This window comes from Meles meles, chromosome 6 (assembly GCF_922984935.1).
Source record: "Meles meles chromosome 6, mMelMel3.1 paternal haplotype, whole genome shotgun sequence".
NCBI lineage: Eukaryota > Metazoa > Chordata > Mammalia > Carnivora > Mustelidae > Meles > Meles meles.
The window spans coordinates 32,846,505-32,870,760 of NC_060071.1; positions in this window are offsets into that span (position 1 = coordinate 32,846,505).

Below are 24,256 nucleotides of genomic sequence, written 5' to 3' on the forward strand. Positions count from 1 at the left end.
CCAACCCCCTCGAGCCAACCCCTAACAACAATGCCCTTCTCTCTCTCTGGGACCAATTTCCAGACTGCACAGCGGTCCCGACAAGGTCAATGAGCCGGAGTTGTAAGCAGAAGATCTTTATCTATGTGGGAAATAGGAAAATCATTTGCCTGATAAAAGGAAATACGATAAATAGCCTCGAAATTCCTGGCTGTGTTCCCCCCGGGGCCCCTCCTCTGCTGGAGAAATTGCGCGGGCAGGAATCCATGTGCTGCTCCAGCAGGTTTAAAAATAGCACACAGCACACAGCCCTCTCTTACCTTCCAGAAAGACTTCATTACCGGATCCTCAGCCCTGAGCCCGCAGAGCCGCTGCCGGCGCTCTGCTCTCCCCTTGCTGGGTTTTCCTTTGTTGAAAGCGGTCAGGCGGCACGCACGATGCGTTTTACTCCCCGGCCGCCTCCTGCTCAGCTCGTCTCGTGGCATGTCTGAAGCTCCGAGAAAGTCCATTGTATTTAATGGGGTATTAACTCTGTTTATGCTCTGGGACTCCTGCAGGAATTCTACACTCCTGCAAGACGAGCAACTTGAACTTGAAGCCACCCTCTCCTCCCACACCCACCCCTGTGGGCCCCAGTCCCCAGGCCCTCTGGCCCTTGCCACCCGCCCTCCTCTGGCTCAGGTTGCTGAGGAAAGCCTGACCGTGGCTGGAGCAGGGAGACCTGGGGCTCAGAGCCACAGCTGCCACTTACTGCTGGGACAGGAGGCGGGTCTTTTCATCTCTTGGAGACACGGTTTTCTCCGCTGTAGAATGGAGGTTTAATTGGGCCCTGCATACCTTGGAAGGCTGTTGAGGTATAATAATGACGTCATGAACAAACATTCTGGTGGGTTCTCTCGAAGGTCTCAGTGGTGCGACTCCCAACCCGGCCACTTCTGTATCCTCTTGGAAGCCAGGTGACATCTCCTGACCCTCTCTCCACTAGAACCGGGGCAGGGGGGATGTGTACTGACCGTGAAGTCCATGGATCAGGCTGTGTCTTCACTATGTATCCTGCGGGAGGTTCTAAATCCATGACTCCTGCTCTGTTTACTGCTGGGTATTCTCCCAGGAAGCAGCCTTCTCTTCTTGCCATTTACTTATTCACGGTGCCCACCCTAAAAGGTATTTAACACAGAAAAGACTAGGTGTTCCCTTCTAGCTCTGGAGCTCAAAGTCTGGGTCAAAATGGCCTAAGCCCAGGTAGTTTCTAACAGGCTATAAAGTTCTGTGAGAACTACATCTTGGGTTATTCCCATCTGACCTAAAACCTGGATTCTTAGGGACCTTCCAGAGTGTGCCCCATCCCCACCCACCCTGCTCATTCCACATCTGGAACTCTGCCTGGCATTCCCTCTCCAGGAGCCAGGCTGTCCCTCCTGGATCCACAGGTCGGGGCTGCGTCTCGCTCCCCTCGTCTTTGGAGTTCCTTGTCTCTGGTTCCAGCTCCCTCAGGCCTTCCCCATCTGGCATTCTGCGGAATCCTCAAACTCAATTTGTCCAAAATGATATAGTCTCCCCAAACCCACAGTTTCTCTTGTGTCTGCCAGCTCAGTTACCAGCGCCATGGCCCACTCAACGCTAGAGAACCTGAAATCCTTCTGCACGCTTCTCCCTGGATCCCAGCCTTCTTCCCGGCTCTGCCCCCACCTCCCTCACTCCCAGAACACCCCGGATTCCAGATTCCACCATCCCCAAGCCAGGCCTTCGTAAGGTCCTCAGCATCAGCTCTCCCTCGGGCTCCAACAATAGCTCTTGGATTTGCTTTTCTTCTTTAGTAACTAGTTCTGCAGTAGCTCCAACCTGGCCTTGGTATCTCTGGTCGCCCCTTAGTCCTCTCCCCAGCACCTCCATCTGTCCTGCTGCCACCGTAAGAGCAATCTTTCTAGAATGCAAATCTAAGCTTGCAACTATCATTCTATTTAAATCATCATTCTGGCAGTTGCTTTTGGTTTTATTGTCTTACTTAAGCCTTCTGATAATTCCAGATGATAGGCATCATCTTCCCCATTTCGCAGTTGAAACTGAGATTTGCTAGCTTTAAAGGCCTCCAGGCCATGAAGCTATTATGCCTTGCAAAATCAGGATTTGAACCCATGTCTGTCTTATACTGCAAACACCAGGTTCAAAAGGGTGGCCAGCTCGGTGCCTGGCACACAGCAGGTGAACCACAGTTTGCCCTTCGTTCCCCCCTTCACAAACTTCAGTCTCTTTAGCAAGGTACAAAGGACCATTCCATCAGGCTGGCCAGTGTCTCCAAAAGCGTCTCCTGCCACGCCCCATGTCCTGTCATTCCCACCACCCCTCAGGCCATATCAGATCCCACGCTGTCCCCCAGACCTCCTGTGTCTTCCTGACGGTGTCTTTTTAAAAATCCTCTTTCCCACTGCTTGGCAGGTCTTTTCTCTCCCTATCTGTCCTCATCTGCAAGCACGAGGCCAGATGATACCTCCCCTGGCTTGCTTTTTCTGATCCCCAAACCCAGAATCCATGCAGTGTCCCTTTCACCAACATGGCATGTTGTTTAGGCCTATTTGCACTCATGTCATCCTGGAGTGTGGTTATTTGGGCTTGTCCCTTCCCATCTTTGTGTCCTCAGCACCTGGCATCATGCCTGGGACAGGGTAGGCACAGGATCCAAGTGTGTGGAGTTTCACTCAATCCCTCACCCTTCCTATGACTAATGCTTAACTTCTTCCCTTTTGCAAAGGTTAGAATGTCTCCCAAGAATTGTTTGCATCACTTCCACTCTCTGATTTCCACACCTACCTCCACATTGATGTGCTCTTCCCAAGGTCACCAGAGACCTGCTCATGACCAGATCCCCAGACCTGCTCCACATTCCCCTGAGCTCAGCAGCGCTGGGCATACCGGCCGCTCACTCCTTCAGTCACTCTTTCTCTTGCCTTCGGGCATCGCAGTCTGCCATTCCCTCTTGCCTCTCTAGGCCTTGCCGGTCCTCAGCTGACCCTCGAAACAGAGTGCCATGGGGCTCTGTCCTTGCTTCCATTCTCTTCCCTCCCTATGTTCTGTTCCTGAATGGGACTGCTGATTCCCACAGTTTAAAATATTACCTCCCTCTTTAGCTCTTAGCTCCAGATTTGAATATTTAACATTCAATGTGATTTCATTTAATCACTTAGCTGATTCTTAGATATCTAGAACTTTCGAAGGCTAACAGCAATTCTCAGTTTTATCCCCCAAGCCTTTCCTCCCTCAGTCCTGCCCCTTTCGGTAAAAGGCACAAATCATGGGTCCCCTTCCTTGGAAGCAAGTTACCTAGGAAGAAGTGCCTTGGAAGAGGGCTCCAGCCTAGGGAATTCCAAATATTATGGTTTCCTACATCTGACTTGGATTCCTTAACCTGTACCCAGTGCCCAACAGGTTCTGGCCACAGCCTGCCTTCCATCCCGCGGCTAGACCAGAAATGGGCGAACTATGATCCATCGGCCAAATCAGTATGTGTCTTTGTACAGCCTATAAGCAAAGGATGATTTTTTATATCTTTAAGTGGTTGGAAAAAATCAAGGGAAGGATAACATTTTGTGACACATGACAATTACATGAAATTCCAATTTCAAAGTTGTACTAGAAAACACCAAGTTCCTTGGTGTACTCTATTTTCTGTGGCTGCTTTCCGGCTATAATGGCACTGTTGAGTCCTTGGAACGGAGAACATATGACCTGCAGACCCTAAGATATTTACTCTCTGGATGTCTGCAGAAGAAGACTGCAGACCTCTTGCTATGGTCTGAATGTTTATATCCCCCAAATTCGTATGTTGAAATTTGAAGGCCCAGTGTGATGGTGTTAGAAGGTGGGGTATTTTGGGAGTTAATCAGGACATGAGAGTGGAGCCCTCACGAACAGTATATTAGTATATAGTGTGTGTATAATTAGTATATTGTGTGTGTGTGTGTGTGTGTGTGTGTGTGTGCTCGCGCGCGCTAGAAACCCAGGATTGGTGTCTCTATAAGAGAATCGAGAGGAAAAAGCCATCTCTGAATCAGGAAGCTGGCTTTCATCGGACTCAGAGTCTGCAAGTAGCTGGATCTTGAATTTTCCCATTGAATGCTGAGAAGTAGATTTCTGTTGTTTATAAGACACCCAATCTGTGGAATTTTGTCATAGCACCCCTCGATGGAGAATACCCCTGTTCTAGATGAATCAAGCCATCCCGCCCAGAAGCATACCTTGCCATTTCCAGTTTTGTACTCATTGCTCTCTATTCCTATCTAATCCTACCTGCCCTCAGGCCTTTCTAATACAGCATCTTCTAGAATCTTCCATGTACTTCCATCTACTTCACCCAGTGACTTCTCATTCTTCTCTTAACCCATCCAGTAATACAGAAAGTCAGTGGACTTCACACCCAGGGGCTTGTCCTCACTGTTAGTTTTCTGGTCATGTGTCCTTTCCTGGGAGGAAGGTGAGGATGAGTCAGTGTCTTCATCTTCCATCCAGGGCTCAGCACGAGGCCTAGCAACAGTGAAAGCGCTTAGAAAGTAGGTGTCCCCATACTCCTTTCCAATGCTCTCCTGTGTCCTGGCATCTCCTCTTTCCTGAGCCTGAGAAAGAGCCGCCCATTTATTTACTCAGGTATTCTATTTTAAGGAAGATGCAGATTTTATCTAAGTTCCCTCTAGTTTATCTACAGGAGGTGTCGAAGACAGAGTGATGGCCTGAGTGTGAGGGGCGGTGGGGAGGAGGGATGCGGGTGGGGGGCGGTGAGGGGGCAAGGCCCCGGCTCCGATCCCAGCACATCCCTCTATCCTCCTCCCACTATTCCACCTCCCCTTCAGCCACTTCCTCATCCAGAAAATTGAGTGAAAACTGGATATCCACTTGAACGGAGAATTCCCTGAAATCCTTTCTAGCTCCCAAACATGAAGATCTGGTTTCTCCTAAAAGCCGACAGTGTGGCGAAAATTCCCAAGGTCACACGCCAGGAGACGCTACCGTGTCAGCCTGAGCCAAGTCTGCTTGAGCACCAGCTCGGCCAGGCCCTCCCCACTGAGGGAGTAGCATTCTTGTCACCACTTGGAGGCTGGGAGATGACACCCAAAGAGGATTCCCCTGAGCAGGGCCAGCTTGTCCTGTGATCCTAGAAGTCACACCATAGCCTGTGTGCGTGGTGCTCCCTGGGATCCTTACATGTCGGGGGATCTCCAGCTTTAGTGTCTGAATCACCTGGGGATCATGTTAAAATGGATTTTGATTCAGTCAGTCTGAGGAACCCAAATTCTGTATGTTTAACAAGTTCCCAAGTGCTATGGATGCTGGGGTCTCTGGACCCCACTTTGAATGCAAGATAGTGTACAACCTGGGCAGGTGTCCATGGCAGCCCTGACAAGCACAAGACTCAAAAGCAGCAGAAACAGGACTTAAATTTAGGTCTTGGGCTCAAAGCACAGTGACTTTGCAAAAGCACCTCTACTCAGGGCACTTGGGTCACTGGGGATCTAGAGAGTCTGATAAGGAAAAACTTACTAAAGAGAAACTGAGTCAGGAGGCTCAGTCTGGGCAAGAGCCCTCAGCCAGGGCCCTTATGCAGCACCCGTGTGGGAGCCCTGTAGGAATAAGGAGAAGGGACTGCACACGTAGCCTATTGGCCATCTGGGCCCAGGAGGAATGAAGAAAAGCAGTGGGCTCCCGGTTCTGCAGATCCTCGGGCAGCTAATGAGCAAGGCATCCTTCCATGCAGGTGCTGAGACGTGGGATGAGGTTTGCAAGGCGAGAGGAGCACTGAGCTGCAGCCTGGGAGGGCTCACTCCCAGGATTCTCCCAGCCGCAGCTGAGCTGGCTCGGGGCCTGTTTCTGTTTACTTGGAATAGCCTGACATTTTGCAAGGAACTCTTTGCACATGGGTGCTTCCTCTGGCCTCCCAGAGGTAATTGCCCGAAAGACCCAGGTGCTCCCCACTGGGGCTGGAGTCTCAGTTGGGGAAATCAACATGACATAATATCCTGGGGAAAGCTCTGTAAACCGGAGAGAGCTGTGCAAATGCCAGGAGTCCTGGGTGGCAGGTGGGCCTGCGAGGAGGTGCTGCGTTAGAGGGGCGTCTGAGGGCGAGAGTGGAAGAAGGAAGGAAACAAGCCTTGGAGGCCTTGGGGGAAATTGGCAGCAGAGAACTGGAAGAAGGAAGGAAACAAGCCTTGGAGGCCTTGGGGGAAATTGGCAGCAGAGAACTGGGTGTGCAGACAGAGGATGGGACAGAGGAGGCAGCAAACCCTCAGGTGGGGTTAAAAGTGGGGGAAAGTGCCAACCGGCCACTCACCAGCTTCCACAAGTTCTCAGCAGTTCTTAGAGCCTCCGTTGTCTACTGTGTGCATGGGGGCAAGGGAGCCACAGGGGCTGGAACACTGTCCCACAGTTATTGTGAGGCTCATGCATTCATGGAGGGGGGCTTGGCACAGTGCATATGACTCTTGACTCAGAGCTTGGGGTTATGGACGGCAGGCCACTGAATGCCGAGCAAGTGTGATGTCTGCCCTAAATTGGGATGTCTGCTCTGAGACTTTGTCCTCTCCTACAACGCTGATGCTGGACGAGCCCTCTGGGGCCAGGGTGACGATGAAGCCTCTGCTGGAGCTGGTTCCTGAAGCCAGTGGCCGCTCAGATGCATCTTCCCTCCAGGCAGGGGCTCAGGGTTGCCTGGGGCCCCAGACGCCCAGCCAAGTGGAGTCAGGACCTTGCAGGACCACATCTGCGCATCCCCGTGAGCTCAGGGGGCGTGGCCTTAGGGCTCGGCCGAACACCTTCTGCTTCCGTATCCACAAGAGGGAGAACCAGGGAAACACACCTACCTCTGTGTCCTCACCAGGCCTTTATTCCAGAAGCTCAGGACGGAGTGACTACTCTGGATTCACCAGGTAGAGAAACATGATGGGAATAGGGATACAACGCAGGCTGCTGTGGACTGCAGGGCCTGTGGGCTCCGAGGCAGGTCCATAGAGGACACGGATGGGGTCACCGAGTCTTGGAGGCAGAAGCCTAAGGTTGCATGGAAGCAGGTGCTAGAGCCATGTCGGCGATGGCCTGCACCTTCTTCCTGCCACTTCCTCTCTTCTTGAGCAGACCATACAGCTGCTATTTCCAAATGCAATCATTTCCATCTTCTGGTTCTAACTCGCTCCCAGGACAGCTCTCCTGAAATTGAAAGCCAGTGCACCTGTCCCCCGGACTCTGCCAGCTGCTGGGTTAAACGTCCCATTTCTTCAACCATTTTGGCCCCCACCTAGGGTTGCTAGGTTCAGCCAAAAAAAGTAATTAGTTAGTTAATTAATTACTACAGGACACCCAGTTAAGTTTGAATTTCAGATAAACAATGAATAATTTTTTAGTATAAGTACATCTTAGGCAGTATTGGGGACAAGTTTGTACTAAAAAAAATTCTTCTTCGTTGTTTTCTGAGATTCAAAATTTAACTGGGTGTCCTGTGTTTTCTCTAGTAACCCTATGCACACCCCACTTTCCGTCCTGGCTAGATCCTCTCTGGAAAGTGCTGGAGAAGGTTCAGGAACATCCCAGGGGCTTGAGTTTGGTTCAGGGTATCTTTAATGGGCAGCCCCTAACCCCGTCACGGCTGGGCGTCCCCGCTCCCCTGCAGGATGCCTTCCCTCTGCACCAGGGGTTGGTTTGTAATGGAGCAGGGGCAGAGGGTTCCTCTCCCACCAGGCTTCAGTTCTGGAACGTTCTCTGAGCAGCGATGGTGTTTCTTGTCCCTGCACTTCCATTCTGGCTGAAGCGTGAGCCTGCCCTCTTGACTCCTCTTTCCTGCTATTTATTATCATCACCCGGCCACTCTGCCTTTGTTGCTGAACATCTAGAGTACAATGTATTCTTCTCTTCCTCCCAAAATGGGAGTTCTGGGAAGGGAGTCAAGGATTTGAGAAGGGCCACTGCAGGGCAGAGCTCCTCATGGAGTGCCCCCCCAACTCCATGTTCTGATATTCCACCTGTGGCCTGTGGTCTGCTGCAGGAGTGTTCTAAACATGCCGGCTCGGCCCCTGTGGGCGGGTGTTCAGTGCCCACCTTATGCCAGCAGAGAGCTCAGTGAACACCTCCACGCCAGGGCTACGAAGGGGCAAAGGCAGAGAGGCCTCCTCCTCCTCCTCCTCCCCCGCTCCTCCTCCCCACTCCCCTCCTCCTCTTGCAGCTTCCCCTGGGGAGGCCAGCCAGGTGGAGCAAATGCCAGCTCCGGGAAGCTGGTCCCGCGACAGACCTCTCCCCAACACCTCTCTTCACTGGGCCTGGGGGGTGCTCCCCGCTGCAGGCGGAGGGAAGGATCCTGTGAAAGTGATTTATCAGGAGGCTCTCCGCAGAGGAAAGAGCAGCCGAACGATGAGGAAGTGGGACCGGGAAGCAAAGAAAAAGCAGCCAAGCCAAAATGTGGCATCAAGCAGGGTTGCACAGAGGGTGACTTTGGCCCAAGCCCATGGGAAGCTGGGGGACACCACAGAGTTGTCCCGATCAGGGGCAAGGGAACTGGAAGGTTGACACCCCTGCACAGCGGGTCCTTGAGGAGGTAGATCTTGGGGCACTTCCTGTGCGGGGGGTGGGCAGAGTGGTTCTGGCTGCCTAGGGCTGGCCTCCAAAAGGGGGAGGGTGTAAAGGCATTGAGGCAGATTAAAGCAGGGAGAAATGAGGAGGGAAGGCGTGGGGGCTGGTGCCCCGTGTGGGTCAGCAGAATGAGGGAGGGGAGGTTGAGTGCCTTTGGGGGAGGGGCCCACCCAAACCTCACCTCTGTGAGTCTGAGTTTCCTTCAGGAAAAAGGGTCCCTTAAAAATACAAATACCACCCAGCCTGGGCCCAGCCCCTACCCACCCCACATCTCTAGTTCCAAAACTATTTCTGTTTTACTCGAATAACAATAAGCCCATTGTGCACACTTCCTGACTACTCTGCTCCGGAGGGCCCAGAAGAGAGGGGGCAGGTCCCAGGATGGAGGGCCCATCTCAGGCCAGGCAGTGGGCTAAGCCAGCAGGTGGGAGAAGGCCCCGGCCCCCAGGCTTGGCCACCGCTCTTCCACTTCTGACTCAGATGGATGGCTGCCAGGGTTAGGCTGTCGAGGTCCACTTCTGGTGAGAGCTGCAGAAAGCTGAGGACCCGTCTGGGACTTCCTGAGCCCCCGCAGTGCACCAGACCCTGGGCTAGGCCCTTTGCACGTTTTCTTTCATTTCCCTCCCGCCCAGCCCCACAATATAGCTATGACCACAAGCCCTTTATTCAGATAAAGAGACCTGAGTGTCTGATCTGAATGGACGGCATGGCTGCTAAGTGGCCGAGTCCTGTTCAGATCCAGGCCTGCCGGAGCCCAGGGCTGAGCTCTTCCTGCACCTCCCAGTTCCTGGGGCTGGGAGTCCGTGCAGGAGTCTGTAAGAGGCGGAGGGCGCCAAGCTAGGATAGGTTGGGCCAGGCCTTGTAGCTGCCTGGGCACCAGCAAAGCAGACCACACCCAAACGAGAAGTTTTAGAGAAATTATTCATTTAAAAACTCATTTCAGAGTCATAATGGAAAAACTCAGACCCTTGTAGGACTTCCTTATTCTTACTTAGTGGTTTAGGACTAGCTTTGTTTTCATTACCTTATTCTTTTCCAGACTTAGGGCTACTAAGTAAAGGTCTTCCTCTGCCCCTGCCCAGCTCTGGCTCACAGGCCCTGTGGGGAGGAGCAGCTGCCCCAGTCCCCGGGCCCCTTTGTTCACTTAGCACAGATGAACAGTGCACCTTCTGTCAGGCAGACCTGCACCCTGCATCGGGGATTCAGCATTTTTCCACTTCCTGATCTGCTCTTGGGGGTGATCGTACATACTGATATGCTTTATACACTGTAAAGAGCTGTGAACTTCACCTCCAAGGGCCATGGGCTGTCTTCCTCTACGCCTCCTTCAACACGAAGCCATCCATGACCAGACAGCCTGTCTCCTTCCTCTGAATACACACGATGCTCTGGCTGGGCCTCCTGTGGCTGTGGACACCCTTCGCTGAGTGCGACAGCCATTCGCTCAGGCTCCCAGGGGAGGAATCAGTCCGATGTTCCAGCATCCAGTCCAGGCCCACCTATGTGGCCGCCACTCTGGAAATATCTGCCGGTTCAAGCATTCTGAATCAAGTTGACCTCAGTCACTATAGAGCCACAGGGGGGCATGTCTTTCTAAGAGAGGGATGGGGTTACTTGCACAGGTGGGAGAACCAGCAAGACCTCTTACCCTCAGCACCCGCACCAGGAGATGTTCCTAAGGCCTCCCGGGGCTGGGAGGCAGGCTGCCCAAGCATGGCCAAAGCCCGGTGCTGCACCCAAGCCCGGGCATCGTTTGCACAGAGATGCCGGAGCCCTTCTTGGGTGTCCTTGTGTGGGTGGAAGGGCTGGAGCACAGCGGCAGGCAAAACTCCTCTACTCCAGTGGCTGGGATGAAGGGAGACCTCTAACTCATTTGGTAAAGTACAGCTGAAATGTATTGGGGGTAAGGAGTTTGCTCTCAGCTAAGAGCTTCTACATCAATTATGAATTACTTCCAATTTCCAGCCTGACCTCCTCGGACAGACCTGCCCAGGTTCCCTGGGCTGGCGTGGGAGAGGCCCAAGGCCCTAGCATCATGCTTGACCTTGCCAAGAGTAGGGTCTCTGGGTAGGGATCAAGTGCCTGGCAGGCCCAGCACAGCGTGGCTGCCTCCAGCAACTGCCAGCAGGCGTCCAGACTTAAAGGTAGGGAGGCGGAGCGGGCTGGCTCATTATGGCCTGGTGTGCCTCCCTGCACCAGGGGCCTGCCCAAGAGCTTCCCAGGAGCACAGAAGCAGAGTCAGAAGTCACAGCCCTGGGGGGCCATTAAGGGCAAGTCCCTGAGCTTTCAGCCAATTATGTAGGGCAGAAATGCAGAGAAGTTGCCCACACACTCTACAAAACCCAGCACCGCCCTTGCTTCCTTCCTCCCTGAATAATTGAGTAGTTCACTCCAGCGCCATTAGGACTCCTTCCCCTTCCCCAATACATATTGAAGGCAGCAAGAGGGTTGGTGTGGAGTAGGGAGGTGGCCAAGTGAAGTGGTGACCAGGAGGTCAAGAGATTGGCTTCTTACAATGGATCAAGCAATAAGTAAACACAGCAAGGATGGTGGGGGCCAGATTTGTCACGGTTGGAGAAGGAAGGTCCAAACATGGAAAAGGAAGAAGCTAGAACAAATCCCGTGGCGGCAGGGGGTGGGGGGAGGGGGTTGGAAATAAAGGTATTGATATAACTTCGGGCTTTCAATATATAGATCTAGAAATATGTATAAATATATGCACATACACACCCACTCTAAAGCTCTGACCATGAACAGGGCCTGGGAAGACAACAACTTCCCCCATACCCGCATCTCCCTCAACCCCAATGAGCAATGAGCAAACCTAGAAGCCAAATCTGTTTCTAAATGCCATTCTCCACTAAAGGGAACCCGGGCTCTTTGGAAAAAGGGCATATGCCAGGGTTGGGTCAGAAAAAGCAGAGTCTCTGAAGCATCTTATCATTTCAGACAGACAGCAGTCAGACAATGATGGAGACATGTCTATGGGAGACAAGATATTGTCCAGAATATACAAAGAATTCTTCCACACGATGGAAAGATGACAAAAAAAAAAATCAAACGACCCAGTTAAATAATAATAGATATTATTACTTCACAGAAGATGTACAAACGGCTGGGACTCTGGGGTGCCTCAGTCAGTTAGACATTGGGCTTCAGCTCAGCTCATGATCCCGGCGTCCTGGGACAAAGCTCCACAACAGGGTCCCAGCTCAGTGGGGAGCCTGTTTCTCCCTCTGCCTGCCCGGCCTCCTTTCTTTGTGCACATGCTCTCTCTCTCTCTCTCTCCCCCCCCCCCCACAAATAAATAAATAATAAATAAATAAATACATAAATAAATAAATAAAATCTTAAAAAAAAAAGGGGGGGCGCCTGGGTGGCTCAGTGGGTTAGGCCGCTGCCTTCGGCTCAGGTCATGATCTCAGGGTCCTGGGATCGAGTTCCTCATCGGGCTCTCTGCTTGGCGGGGAGCCTGCTTCCCTCTCTCTCTGTCTTTGCCTGCCTCTCTGCCTACTTGTGGTCTCTCTCTCTCTGTCAAATAAATAAATAAATCTTTTTAAAAAAATAAATAAAGACATATAAACAGCCAATAAGCACAGAAAAAAATATTCAACATCAGTTATCATTAGGGAAATACAAATTAAAACCACAACATACCACCTTACATGAGTTAGAGAGGCTATTATCAAAAAACAGGAAATAACAAGTGTCGGCAAGGATGTGAAGAAACTGGAACTCTTTTCCACTGTTAGTGTGGTCACTATGGAACGCAGTAAGGTGGTTCCTCAAAAGACTGAAATAGAATTACTATATGATCCAGCAATTTCACTTCCGGGTAGCTACCCCAAAAACGTTAAAAGCAGGACCCAAAGAAACTCAAAGGATGCTCGTGTTCCTAGCAATGTTATCCACAACAGCCAAAAGGTGGAAGCGACCCCAATGTCCCGTCCACGGAAAATGAAGTCTGTACATGTAACTGGATAGTGTTCAGCCTGAAAAAGGAAGGACGTTCTGACATACGCTGCAACATGGATAAACCTTGAAGACATTAGGAGACGTGAAATAAGTTAGTCACCAAAGGATTGATACTGGATGATTTTGCTTATGCAAGGGACCGAGAGGGGTCCGATTCATAGACACCGAAAGCAGAATGGCGGTTGCCAGGGACTGGCAATAGGGAGCTACTGTTTAAAGGGTACAGAGCTTCAATTCTGGAAGATGAAAAGAATCTAGAGATGGACAGTGTGACAGCGGCACAACAATGTGAACGTCCCCAGTGCCCCCAGAACTGCACACTTTAGTGTTTAAGATGATCAATGTCCTCTTATGTGTATTCTGTCACAATTAAAAATATGTTTTAAAGGACACAAAAGTCAACTCGAAGGGCTTCTGATGGCCAAATCTAGGGCAATTTGAACATCAAAATAAATAGTGATAGAATGTATGAGTCCATATTAACACAAAGAAGTAAATGAATAGGGAATCTGACTGGTTCCATCGATGGGACTCTTGATCTCAGGGTTGTGAGTTCGAGCCCCATGTTAGGTGTAGAGATTACTTAAAAACAAACAAACAAAAAAAGAAGTAAATGACGACATATGAGAAGAATAGAAAGGTCTTCCTTAGAGTAGAATTCCACCTGAAAAATAGAGACAAGATCATGGAATCTGAAAGCCACTACTTTGCAACTGTTGTAGAAATAGTCAATTCAGGCAAGATTCACCAGTGGATACTGAAACTGTTGGGTAAAATTTTCATGAGAAAGATGATATTTACACAATCTCACACTCTCTTCCAGCCAAATACTTTTTAGTGCCTTCTAAACTGATAAGTGCATTATACTTATTAATTAATTTAACAGTGAAGAAGCCTGGAAGGCAGCATCTTTTTTTTTTTTAAAGATTTTATTTTTTTATTTGACAGAGAGAGATCACAGGTAGGCAGAGAGGCAGCCAGAGAGAGAGGAAGGGAAGCAGGCTCCCCGCTGAGCAGAGAGCCAGATGCGGGGCTCGATACCAGGACCCTGGGATCATGACCCGAGCCGAAAGCAGAGGCTTCAACCCACTGAGCCACCCAGGTGCCCCGGAAGGCAGCATCTTAACCAAGTATTAAAAGTTAACATCCCCAGGAATAGGACAGGTTGACTGCGTTCAAGATGTTAGGAAGCACAGGAAGCACACAGCGTCCCTTCCCGGCTATTCCTGCCAAAAACACTTAACATCAGATAAACTCAAACTGAGGGACATTCTACAAAACAACCAGACTGTAATCTTTACACGTAACCTCAGTTACCTCCTTAAAGATGCTGTTTTCAAATGCAGTCACACTGGGGCTAGGGCCTCCACCCATGAATTTGGAGGACATGCAATTCAGCCCATAGCACTACCCAAGTGCCGGTTACCTGTGGAACGTGCACACAGGACTATCTTCACACAGTGAAATACTACACAGCAACAAGAATGAGCGAACTACTAATACACACAGCAGCATGGATGAGTTTCACAGACACAACGTCAAACAAACACATCCAGACCCAAAAGAACACGCAGTATAGGATTTTGTGTCCGTGAAGGTCAAGAACATGTAAAGCTGACCTATAGGGCAGTTGGTCTCATGACAGAGTGGGAGGTCATCCTGAAAGGAGCATGAGGAAGACTTCAGGGGTACTGAGATGTTGTCTGTCTCAGTCTGAGTATAGTACATGTGGGTGCTCATGTGTGTAAAAATCGAACTGGAAATGTGGGAGCAACCCACGCCTGCACTGACCCATGAGCAGAAGAATGACATGTATGCCTGTAGAGAGGACTATTGTTCAGCCGTAAAAGAAGAGGGCGATTCTGCCATCCCTGCTATAGCACAGGTGAAGCCAGAGGACATGGCGCTCAGTGAAATAAGCACGGCGTGCAAGACAGATACTGGATGATTTCACTTAGAGGAGGTGCCCAGAGCAGTCAGTCACTGTCAGAGAGACAGGAAGTGCAATGGTTGCGCTGGGGGCTGGGGGGTTCGGCCAATGGGGAGGTACTGATTAGTGGTACATGACTTCAGTTTTACCTGATGGAAGAGTCCCACAGGTGGGTAGTGATGACGTCGTACAACCTTAGGAATGTATTTAATACCACTGAACTGTACACTCAGAAATGCTCACTATAGTAAACATTATGTTAACTATTAGACAGCAATAAAAAATTGGAGAAAAAAATCAGTCGAGATGTGGCATAAGATGTGGACAATAAATCGCATAAAACCTGTATTTCCTGTGGGAAAAAAAAAACAATGACATGTGGAAGGTAATGAGCTAAAATGTGATGAGTGTGTGTATGGTATGGAAGAGAACAAGAGGGTTTGCGGGAAGAGGCTAAAAAGGAGGCCGGCCCTGGTCCCAGGCCCCTGCAGCAAGCTTGGATTTTTTTCCTTGTGAGGAGTTTGGATTTTCCCCCAAGAGCAATGGGAAGCCATCGAAGTGGTGTAAGCAGGAAGTGCCATGATCACACTGCATTTTCTTTTCTTTTCTTTTTTAAAGATTTAATTTGAGAAAGGGAGAGCGTGCCTCAGTGAGGGAGGGGCAGAGGCAGAGGGAGAAGCAGACTCCCCGCTGGGCACAGAGCCCCACTCTGGCTCAGTCCCAGGACCCCACCATCATGACTTGAGCCAAAGTCAGATGCTTAACTGACTGAGCCATCCAGGCTCCCCAACATTGCATTTTAAAGAACTTCCTGGCTGCAGAGGGCTCTGTGGATTAGAGAGATAGGAGGGAGGGCAGGGCCTAAAGGCAGCTAATCACTGCTTGCCCTCAAGCCTCTATTGCTAAAGTTCTAGCCCTGTGGCCCTCTGTGCCTCTTCTGGACACAAACTGGGTTCGCTCACCTTGGTGCTGGGCCCGTAGCTGAAACTTCCTCTTCCACGGAATAAACGGCGAGTGAACCTGACACTTCGAATGAAACAACCCCCAGCGCCCATGACTTGGAGAACGAGATGAGGACATTGTCTCACAAACCTGGCGCCTGGAGGAATTATATGGCGGCAGTTTTAAAAAACATGAATCTTGTGGAATGAATGCATGCCCTTAGGGGAGGACTCCAGAGGCTTTAAGCAAATTGCATCTGATTTGAGCCCAACTTCCCTCTTCTTGTTGTCTCTGGTATATTTTGAAAAGACTGCAATGCTGCACCTTGGGCTAGGAATGCCCAGCTGGGGAGATTGACAGGGGCAGCTCTGTGGGGAAGGGCATTTGGGGCGAATCCAGTCCCAGAAAACCCTTCCCCTCTCCCTGGGCTCCTGGAGACACAGCGCATATACTCTCCCTGGAACATCAGAACAGGCTCAGGCTTAAAGGACAGAGTTATGTACCACGTGGCTAATTTAGTCTGCCTGAGACTCTGTTCATCTTTAAAATGGGGCTAATGCCTTTCTCGTGGAGTTGTTACCCACGGTAACAGAGATGTTGAACGTAGAACGCTTAGCATAACGTCTGGCACTGGGAGATGGTTAGCAAATATTTCCTTTACCCCATCCCCACATCCGCCCTCACAAACACATGGTCTGGCCCTGCCCTCTGCAGCCAGATCTTTCTAAGGATCTTGGGCTGAGCAGCTAGTCCTATCACAGTGTGAAATGGCATCCAGCATTTTTACTTTGGTGGAAGCTCTTGGAGCTGAAAAAGTCTTCGGGTCCCTAAGGAAGAGAGTCCACATGGTAGAAGCCAGCTGGGGAGCGCCTGAGGGCTCAGCCTTCCACAGGCGAGCATCTGTGATCAACCCCGATTAGAGCACCCCCACCCAACCTCTCTCAAAAACACCAGCAGCTCCCCAGGCATTACCCAGGGAATGAAATCCCACCTTGTCCGCCAGGTTCTCAAGGCCCTGAGGGATCTAGCCTCTTCTGCCTTCATCACTCATGTCATGAACATGCCCCAGACCCTCAGCTCTGTGTCTGTGCCCAGACTGTAACCCGCGTCTGGAACACCTTCCCTCACCCTCGGTTTATCCCCACTACTCATCAGCCTTCTAGTTCGAGGCCATCCGGGCCTCTCCTGGAATCCACTTTGCACTTGTTTGTGTCTGTGTTTCCCCGAAGGCGTTGGGCATCTGGCGTGCAGGGTCCAGCCTGAGCCATCTCCAGGACAGTCAGTGCAGAGCCTCACCCAGTGCCGTGGCTCAACACCTCCTTGGAGAGAACAAGAGCTGGGCTTCTAGATCCAAGCGGTGTCCAGATCAGAGCAGTATGGAAGGATGGAAAAGCCAGGGTGCACTTCTCCCATGGGATCCCGGAGGGAACTCCAGAGCTCCCCGTGGGGATGCTAAGCTTTCGTCCCTGGCACACAGGCATGTTGGCTGCTGTCTCTGCGTCTCTTTGGCCTTCGCAATACACAAAGCGAGTTTGTCTATCTCCCATCTGCTAAGCTGCTTGGATGACCTCATCTGGCACGGCACAGAAGAACACTAAAGCAGCAGCTCGAAAAGTGCCCCAGAGACGCTGCAGGCAACTCCACCCATTTCCTTCTAGAACCCAGCCTCTGACCACTCAGCACCGGACCAAGCCAAATACACATGACCGTTCTCCTGGGCCCATCCATGGCTCTTTCTTGTCCGGGCGTTGCCTTGGTGTTAGAGAAGAAAGATGGAGGCAGTCAGGGAAAGCTTCTGGTGGAGGAAGCCTTCAGATGTTGTTGAAGGAGGGAAAAGATGTGGGGAAAGAGCAGGGAGAAGACTGGTGTGTGAGTGAGGATACCCCTGCCTTTTTTTTTTAAATTAACATATAATGTATTATTAGCCCCAGGGGTACAGGTCTGTGAATCATCAGGCTTACACATTTCACAGCACTCACCATAGCATATACCCTCCCCAATGTCCATAACCCAACCACCCTCTCCATGCCCCCATCCCCCTGGCAACCCTCAGTTTGTTTTGTGAGTTTAAGAGTCTCTTACGGATTGTCTCCCTCCCGATCCCATCTTGTTTCATTTTTTCCTTCCCTACTCCCAGCAACACCCCCGCCTGCCTCTCAAATTCCTATATCAGAGAGATCGTATGACAGTTGTCTTTCTCTGATTGAATTATTTCGCTTAGCATAATACCCTCTAGTTCCATCCACATCGTTGCAAATGGCAAGATTTTGTTTCTTTTGATGGCTGCATAGTATTCCATTATATATAGATAGATAGATAGATAGATATAGATATATATACCACATCTTCTTTATTCATTCATCTGTTGATGGACATCTAGGTTCTTTCCATAGTTTGGCTACTGTGGACATTGCTGCTATAAACATTTGGGTGCATGTGCCCGTTCGGATCATTACATTTGTATCTTTAGGGTAAATACCAGGAGTGCAATTGCTGGGTCGTAGGGTAGCTCTATTGTCAACTTTTTGAGGAACCTCCTGCTGTGGCTACACCAGCTTGCATTCCCACCAACAATGTAGGAGGATTCCCCTTTCTCCACAGAGGATACCCCCGTGCCCATGAAGTAGGAAGACAGCCTTGGGAGAAAGAGGCCCGGGGCCCCATCACTTTCTATGCCACTGTGTGCCCCCTGCAAAAGCAGGACCAGGGGCTTTATTCCCACTGTCCAGATGAGAAAATCGAGGCTTAGCTAGGTCAAAGTCACGCAACCCAGCCAATCAGGGTGGGTAAAGCCAGGTCTTCTGACCCCAAGGCCAGAGCCCCTTTATCACACCTGACTGCTTCTCACAGGGGGCTGGTTTGGTGGTAATGCTGGGAAGAATGCTATTTGCTCATCCAGGAAATACAGATTAAAATTCTTAACAACACACACACACACACACACACACACACACACACACACACATCCCAGCGTGGCTGAAATAAATAAGACAGACAAAAAAATCAAATGTTGGTGAGGATATAATAAAAAACCAACACAGAATCCAGTGTCAGTGAGCAATTGAAACCCTTATACAAGACTGGTGAGAATGTACACTGGTGTAGTGACACTTTGCAAGTTACCTAACACACACATTAAAGCTGAACATACACAAACCCTATAACCCAGCAAATCCAGACACTCTTATGTACTAGAATGTTCATAGCAGCACTATCCATAAAGACAAAAACCTGGAAATACCCAAAGGCCCATCAGAAGTATAATGGCTAAACATATAGTGATGTGTTTACACAATGGGATACTAACTAGCAACAGGAATGAACTACACACAACCATGGGACTACATGGCAACAACATAACTTTGATCGAACAACATAACGTTGATCGAAAACAGCATCCACCAAAGAGCATATATCATAGGAACCCATTTATATAGTCCAGACCAGGCAAAACTAATTAGTTGAACACCTTCATGTAACTAGCCCCCCAGAAATCCCTAATTTCTAACACCATTTTCTGTGTGTGTTATTCTTCAGGAAAAATGTAAACTTAAAAAAAAAATGAGGACAATCTCTATGAACTGATAAAGTAGTTCCAGAATATATTCTTAGGTGAAAAACCAAAGTGCAAAACCATGTCTATAGCATGCTACCTTTTGTGTAAGAAAGAGAGGGGAATAAGGAAATTTACATGAAGGCTTTGCAAAAAGAAACTCAGGAAAGATAAACTAATGGCATCAGTCGCCCACAGAAGTTGGATGCAAATGGGGTGAGAAGGATGGGGCTATTTCTCTAAATAAGACTTTGTCCTGTAGTATTAACTCTTGAAACTATGTTTTTGGTTTGGTTTGGTTTTTAGAGTGGAGGGGAGAGGTGAAGGGGCAGAAGGAGAGGGAGAGAGACTCCGACATGGGGTTCTATCTTACCACCATGAGATCATGACCTGAACCAAAATCAAGAGTTGGACACTTAACTGACTGAGCCACCCAGATGCCCTGGAACCAAGTTAATGTTTTTTACACTCAAATAATAACGACAATAATAAGATATGAGGGAAATTCCTAAAATGGAATCCCTAAATGGATTACAAACAGAAATAAACAAACCTGACTGTATTTCAAAAGAATAACCTAACCACATGAAAAGGGGAAAGAAGGAAGTTTTGAACACAGTATCTTGGCTATATACATCCAGGGAAGGCAGGAAAAGGGGCTATAAAATCACCACACTCTAGCTAGCAGGTTTGCTGTTTGCAGTGGTATGGGTTTGCAATTCTGAAACTACTTTCTGTGTGCTCTAGGCTCAAGCAAATGAGTAAATATGACGAAAATCATGATCTAGGTTTCTGACTGTTGGAGAACTGAATTACAAATGCAACAATGGGAAGACAAGAATGTACTTTTAGGTATTGGACAGGAGTTAGAGGTGATGGGTTTTTAAATATTAATGTAGATATGGTTATGGGTACTCTAACTTCCAGAGTATTTTCTGCTAAACTAAACAAGGACTTCTTGGAAAATTGGCTGATCCCAGGGTAAGCACATGATGAGTCTGAAAGTAAGCAAATGCCTAAGGAATGATGGGGAAATGTCGAAAGGACACAGAGGCAGCTTGAAGGAGCTCTCATTGGCCAGATTTGGGGCAATTTAAGCACCAAAATAAATAATGATAGAAATGGATTACAACCCATTGCATAAAATAAAAATCCACGAGTCCACACAGATATGATTTAATGAGCACAAATAAATACATGGAGGAGAGAAATAGCTCTTCCTTATGGTGGAATTCAAACGAATAAATAAGGAGGGAATTATGGGGTTTGAAAATTACGTTTGGTCACCAACATAGCAATAAATGATTAAGGCAAGAATCATCAAAGGATGTTACAATTAGTGGGTAAAAAGTTTAATGGAGACAGGATATTTAAGTAATCTTCAGATGACTCCCCCCGAATACTTATTAATACAAATGGAAAATAGTCACGACAGTGGTGGACTCCACCTTATCCGTGATCCAAGTGAATATCACTAGTAATAGACAAAGAGACAGCAACTCCTGAGATGAGGCTTCAAGGGCACAGTGTCACTTCTGTGATAATCCTGACAAAAATCAATAACCTGAATCTAATCATGAAGAAACATCAGATAATCCTAAGCCAAAGAACATTCACTGAAAGAACCAGCCTGTCTTTTTTAAAACTCTCAAGCTCACTAAAGACAGAGGCTGAGGACCCACTCCACATCAAACGAGATATGAAAACATGGCGACCCGATTCAACTCAAGATCCTAGATCAAATCCTGGATCATGAAAAAAAGTTTTTCTTTCTTTCTTTCTTTCTTTCTTTTTTTTTTAAGATTTTATTTATTTGATAGACAGATCACAAGTAGGCAGAGAGAGAGAGGGGAGAAAGCAGGCTCCCTGCTGAGCAGAGAGCCTGATGCGGGGCTTGATCCCAGGACCCTGAGATCATGACCCGAGCCGAAGGCAGAGGCTTTAGCCCACTGAGCCACCCAGGTGCCCCCCAAAAAAGTTTTTCTTTTTTTTTTCTTTAAGATTTTATTTATTTTATTTGACAGATAGAGATCACAAGTAGGCAGAGAGGCAGGCAGAGAGAGAGAGAGAGAGAGGAGGAAGCAGGCTCCCTGCAGAGCAAAGAGCCCGATGCGGGGCTTGATCCCAGGATTCTGGGATCATGACCTGAGCCAAAGGCAGAGGCTTTAACCCACTGAGCCACCCAGGTGCCCTGAAAAGAAGTTTTTCAATAAACGAAAATGTTGGCACAACTGACAAAATTTGAATAACAAGGTCTATAGATAAGATGATAATATTTACTCAATGTTAACATCCCAATTTTGGTAACAGAAACAAAAAGATTATCCTTGTTCTTGGGAAATACACACTGAAATATTTTGGCGTAATATGCATTGGGGGACAGGATAAGCGGTGATATGTCGATACAATGAAATACTACTCAACCAAAAAAATGAGTGAACTACTGATACATACAGCTAAATAGAAGAATCCCAAATAATGATGCTGAAGGGCACCTGGCTGGCTCAGTTGGTAGAGTACATGACTCTTGATCTGGGGGTCATAAGTTCAAGCCCCAAGTTGGATGTAGAGATTCCTTTAAAAAAATCCAAGATAATTATGCTGAACAGAAGCAGCCAGGTTACTCTTATGTAACCCATATGTATATAATTACATAAAAACATCACATATATTTATACATACCTACAGAGAGTGGGAGCAGAAGAGAATGGTAAAACAGATGTAGTAAACTGTTAATTGTTGGTAAATTATGTGAAGGATAAGTGGGAGTCCTTTGTGCTGGTCTTGAACCTTTGCAGTAAGTTTACAATTATTTCAAAATAAAGATTTAAGTAACTGAATAAATACCATTTGTCACGTTTGTATTGTTATTTACTTTATTATTTTTAAAATTATTTTTATCAAGTTATAATGTGTTATTTGCTCCAGGTATCTCATAGGTCTGTGAATCATCAGGTTTACACACTTCACAGCACTCACCATAGCACATTCCCTCCCCAATGTCCATAACCCAACCACACTCTCCCTACCCCCCCACACCCAGCAACCCTCAGTTTATTTTGTGAGATTAAGATTCACTTATGGATTATCTCCTTCCCAATCCCATCTTGTTTCATTTTTTCCTTCCCTACCTCCTACAACCCCCCACGTTGCCTCTCAAATTCCTCATATCAGGGAGATCATATGATAATTGTCTTTCTCTGATTGACTTATTTCGCTCAGCATAATACCCTCTAGTTCCATACACATCGTTGCAAATGGCAAGATTTCATTTCTTTTGATGGCTGCATAGTATTCCATTGTGTATATATACCACCTCTTCTTTATCCATTCATCTGTTGATGGACATCTAGGTTCTTTCCATAGTTTGGCTACTATGGACATTGCTGCTATAAACACTCAGGTATACATACCCCTTCGGATCACTACGTATCTGTAGGGTAAATACCCAGTAGTGCAATTACTGGGTGGTAGGGTAGCTCTATTGTCAACTTTTTGAGGAAACTCCATACTGTTTTCCAGAGTGGTTGCACCAGCTTGCATTCCCACCAACAGGGCAGGAGGGTTCCCTTTTCTCTGCATCCTTGCCAGCTTCTGTCATTTCCTGAGTAGTTAATTTTAGCCATTCTGGCTAGTGTGAGGTGTTATCTCATTATGGTTTTGATTTGTATTTCCCTGATGCCCAGTGATGTGGAGCACTTTTTCATGTGTCTGTTGGCCATCTGGATGTCTTCTTTGCAGAAATGTAGTTCATGTCCTCTGCCCATTTCTTGATTGGATTCTTTGTTCTTTGGGTGTTGAGTTTGATAAGTTCTTTATAGATTTCTCTTCTCCCATTCTGTCAGTGGTCTTTTGGTTTTGTTGACTATTTCCTTTGTATTATTTACTTTACTTTATAAATTACTTTTTTATTACTTTATTTATTTATTTGTTTGTTTGTTCATTTATTTATTATTTCTTTACTGAGGTACATTTTACATAAAGCCTGAAGTGTACGGTTTGACCAGTTTTGGCAATTGTGCCGAAATCCATCACCCACATCAAGGTGGGAACCATCACTCGCCTCTCCCTCCTGTCATCCCTCCTCCTATCCTGAGGCAACTGACCACTGCTCTGATTTCTATTACCACGATTAGTTTTGCGTCTGGATTTTCACATAGATGGAATCATACCATATACACTTTTTTTTCTGTCGGCTTTCACTCAGCATGATTACTTTGAGATTCCTTCATGTACCTGCCTGTATCAGGAGTTCATTCCTTTTGACGCTGAGTAGTATTTAATTGTAGCCATATTGGTTAATCCTGTCACCTGTTGATGGAGTTTGGGAGTGTTTCTAGCTTTTGGTTATTAGAAATAAGCCGGCTAATATGGTTGTACAAGTCTTTGTGGGGACCTGTGTTTTCATGGTACCACCTATCTCCCTCTGGAGATAACTCTGTCCTTGACCTCATTCATACACAGGGGTAGATATAAAACTGTGAGCTTACAGAATACCAGAAAATCTTCCTGATTCAAATAATCTCTTCTAAAAACGCCCGAGTTTCCACCATTAGCTCTCTCTTCTTTTGAGGCTATCTGAACTCTAACTGGTCTGAAATTTTATCAGAAGGAAGTTACTAAATATTTTTTCTTCTGGGGGCACTTGGGCGGCTCAGTGTGTTAAGTGTCTGCTTTGTCTCAGGCCGTGATGCCAGGGTCCTGGGAATGGGCTGCGCATCAGGCTCCCTGCTCAGTGAGGAGTCTGCTTCTCTCTCCCTCTGCCTGCCACTCCCCCTGCTTGTGCTGTCTCTCTCTGTCAAATAAATAAATAAAATATTAAATAAATAAATAAATACGTAAATTTTCCTCCTGGCCAGCAGAGTCCCTGTATAGGGCTGTGGAAAATAAGTGGAAGGAATGCAGAGAAATGCACCCCATTTCGCTGTTTTCTGGGCTGTGTGTAATTTCTCGTCCTCTCTGTGCCTTGCTTAGCAATTCACATCAGACATCCCATCCCTGGGCTAACGGTTCAGGTCTTTTTAGGAACTCGGCATCCCAGCCCTGTCTGCTCACAGCAGTGCTCCTGGAAGGATGGGGAGGAAGGTCTTTGGGGAGTCTCCATACCCTTGACAGTACAAGGACCCCTGGAGGCCGGGGCATTGGGGGAGGGGCAGCAAGCAGTGTGTGTTGGCAAGAGCACGTCTGCGCACACAGGGATGGATCTGCTGGTCCTCATGGGAGCAAGCCTCTCTCTAGATCAGTAGAATAAGCCAATTTGTGCCCCCACCGCCTTC